The sequence below is a fragment of the Elephantulus edwardii genome, unplaced genomic scaffold (genome assembly GCF_000299155.1).
Source record: "Elephantulus edwardii isolate Elephantulus edwardi_28Jun2011 unplaced genomic scaffold, EleEdw1.0 scaffold00201, whole genome shotgun sequence".
Taxonomy (NCBI): Eukaryota; Metazoa; Chordata; class Mammalia; order Macroscelidea; family Macroscelididae; genus Elephantulus; species Elephantulus edwardii.
The window spans coordinates 5266197-5269736 of record NW_006399951.1 but is presented as its reverse complement, the minus strand read 5'-3'; the positions used below and the strand labels follow the sequence as shown (position 1 = coordinate 5269736).

At 41.2% G+C, this 3540-nt stretch overlaps 2 non-coding genes across 2 annotated transcripts; one reads left to right on the top strand and one right to left on the bottom strand.

The window, feature by feature from the left end:
* The first annotated feature begins 576 nt into the window (after positions 1–576).
* Positions 577–659, top strand: TRNAL-CAG. Its single transcript has one exon. It is a non-coding gene; the product is annotated as a tRNA-Leu (tRNA).
* Positions 660–823: 164 nt separating this feature from the next.
* Positions 824–906, bottom strand: TRNAL-CAG. Its single transcript has one exon. It is a non-coding gene; the product is annotated as a tRNA-Leu (tRNA).
* Positions 907–3540: the final 2634 nt, after the last annotated feature.

The window sequence follows — 3540 nt, the reverse complement described above, 5'->3', positions numbered from 1 at the left end:
TGTTAAATATGCAAAGACAAATGCAGACATGCAAAGATACTTGTATATGAGGACTTATATACAGACATGCAAGGATTCTTGCAAACCAAAAAAATTTAAAAATACATAAAATAAAACCAAGTCAGCGATAGAGAATAGAATAGAATAGAATAGAATAGAATAGAATAGAATAGAATAGAATAGCCCTAGGATTCTAGGCTCAAAGGATTGTAAATCTCTCTCTTTTGGCCTGCAGATTTGCAAAATTAAAGCTGACAGCAATGATAAATGCATGAGTCCGAAATGAACGCAAGCCTCAAGCATGAATGAAGCACCTTAGAAGTAATTCTCCTCGGTCTCACGACCTTCCAGCGTCCCGCACGCCGCCAGCGCCCTCTGCTGTTCCCCACGTACCTAGTTCGCGCTCTTCCCGTCCGCTCTCGCCGGGTCGCGTAGAGCAACCGCCAGGCGGCAGATCTAAGCTCCGCCCACGCCGGACAGGAGCGGACTAGAAGTCGTTTACTGCACATGCGCACACGGAGAAGCTTGCAGGGAGGTTTGCTTGGTTAAAAATGGTTGAAGAAACTTACTTACATAGTCAGGATGGCCGAGCGGTCTAAGGCGCTGCGTTCAGGTCGCAGTCTCCACTGGAGGCGTGGGTTCGAATCCCACTTCTGACAAGGCTTGTTGTTTTGTTCTTATTCTTGTAATATGAGATCTTTTATCTATAAAAATGTACTGAATTTTCGTCGTAACAAGAGTCTACTTTTATTTCTAAGCACGTAATGAAAACTCAACTGTGTAAAGGTGGAGAAAGGGGATTTAAAAAAAATAAAAGTTACAATGTCAGAAGTGGGATTCGAACCCACGCCTCCAGGGGAGACTGCGACCTGAACGCAGCGCCTTAGACCGCTCGGCCATCCTGACTGCGAGACTGCTGTCTTGCAGAATAGAATATATAGTTACTAAACTCTTGTGCTGGGCAAAACTAGAATTTCTCCATGGAACCAAGATAAACAGTTTCCTCCCGTCCGATTCCGATCACTGCTTCTGAAAACCCCCTGAAGGGTCAACTATGGATCAACAGCAACAAGCTAAACTAAAAAAACACCAAGCAGTTTTAAATCCAATTATCTACCCTGGGTTACAGCCCCCTGAAAACCTCAAGATTTAGAGCCGTTCTTAACCCTTTCGTGGCTGACAGTCTCTGCTTTCATTTTTTTTTTTTAACTTGGATAAATGGGATTTGAGTGAAAGTTTCCAGAGCAGATGAATGTTCCAGCCAACCATATTTGCATACTTTGTTTAGGAAATTGACTACAATCCCCACATCGTTCTTCCTGTCTAATGCTTGTTTCCATTCGATGCTTGTTTCCTTCTCCCTTCCTATCTCCGGAGCCTTTGCTGTTGTTGTTGTTGTTGTTTTGTACCACCGAGTCAGAACCCACCCACAGCTGACCCTCGAGCGGGTTTTCGGAGGCAGTAAATCCCAAGGCAGGAGTCTTCTCCGCCGAGCAGCTGGTGGATTCGAACCTGTGATTCTTGGGGCTGATTGTTTTAAGGGAAGTATGTCTAGGTCCACGTCGTAAGATCCACCGTTTAGCTGCATCTTGGACCCGGGAGGTGAGCTCAGTTCCCGGCCCAAAGGCCATAGTGTATCGGTCTTACCCCTTAACTCCTCCGGCCAGTTTTGTGATTTTTTTTTTTTTACCTGCTTTGAGTTTGTTATTGATACTAAGTGGAGTTTGTTGTGTTTTTTTTTTTTTTCAGTGAAAGAAGAAAAAAATTGAGAGAATATAGATCTTTTTGTAATTGTACGGGACATGCAAGTCCCAAGCAAACATTGGTGGTCAGATTGTAGACACACGACTTCCTAAATGTGGTCACTAATATAATACGTTCAGTTCACTCTTTTGGTTCTTCCTCCTGTCAAGTGAGAAGAGCAAGAACAGGAAAACAGAAGTCCAATCCAGTGGTGAGGATTTTTGCTTTCTTGATGTTGAGATGTTAACCTATATTGAAGGTTGTAGCCTTTGATCTTCAGTAAGTGCTTCAAGACTTGACTTTCTGCATACAAGGTTGTATAGCCTGCATAATGCAGATTAGACTTTCCCTCCGATCTTAATACCACTTCGTCATATAATCCACCTTCTCAAATGATTTATTCAGCATACAGATTGAATAGGTATGGAGAATACGTATACAGCCCTGATGCACATTTTTCCAGATTTTAAATCAGACAGTATACCTTTGTTCTGTTTCAGAAAACTGCTTCTGGTCTATGTTTATGTTTCACATGAGCACATTTCACTGTTCTGGGATTCCTGTTCTCAGTGTTATCCCTAATTTGATATGACTCACTGTCAAATGCCGCTGTATCATCAATAAGACACAAGTAAACATCTTTCTAGCATTCTTTGCTTTCAGCCAAGATCCACTTGACATAAGCAATGATTCCTAATTCCAAGGCCTTTTTGGAATCCATCTTGAATTTCTAAGAGATCGCGGTGGATGTACTGTTCTAATCATTTTTTTTTAGTAGCCAGTTACTTTCTTCGCCCCTCCTTTTCTCCTTTTATTTATTTTAATGAAAGTTTACAGAGACTTTGGATTTTTATTCATTCATTGTTGCACACTTTCCTCCCTGCCCGCCCCTCCCCCCAGTTCACTTTTCTCTTTGAAAAGTAAAAAAAAAAGTTTCTTCCATTGTTATACAATCCCCCCCAGTCCATTCCACTAAGCAGCTTTCATTCTTAACTTTTGTCATGACAATAATACCTAATCATATATTCCTCCTAACCAGTTCTCTCCCTCATCTGTTTCAAAGCAGTAGACATTATTTATCCCCTCTTAGGTTCCTCCCAACCCTGATGTCAGTCCCACTTTACAATAGTGGCACTATGCAGTATTTGTCCTTTACCATTTTTAATCTTAAGTAAGATTTTACTTGCATGTAATACTGTTTGATAATTTCCACACTCTGTTAGATCACCATTTTGGTAAGTAGAGTAAATATGGATCTTTTCCCTTTGGCCAAGTGAGTAAGTGTAGATCTGCATTTGTTCCTTGAAGAACCTCAATTGATATTCTATCAATTTCTAGGCCCAATGCCTTCAGTGCAGCTTAAACTTTCTTCATTACCATTGGTGATAATGTGCTACTTCGTGAAATGGTTCCAGGTCGACTAATTTGTTTTGGTACACTCACTGACTATGAATTCCTTCCATCTTCTTTTGATGCTTCCTGCATCATTCAATATTTTGCTCATAGGATGCTTCAGTATTGCAACTTGAGGCTTGGTTTTTTTTCTTTGCGTCTTTCTGATTGAGAAATGCCAACCATGTTCTTCTCTTTTGGTTTTAAACCCAGCTCCTAGCACATTTCTTTATATTTTTCTTCTCAAGCTGCCCTTCGAAATCTGTTCATCTCTTTGACTTCAGCATTCTTTCCCCTTGTTTTTGCTTCTTTTCATTTCAGTGCAAGTTTCAGGGTCTCTCCTGCCAGTCAGTTTTGTTCTTCCTTCCTTCCTTCCTTCCTTCCATCCTTCCTTCCTTCCTTCCT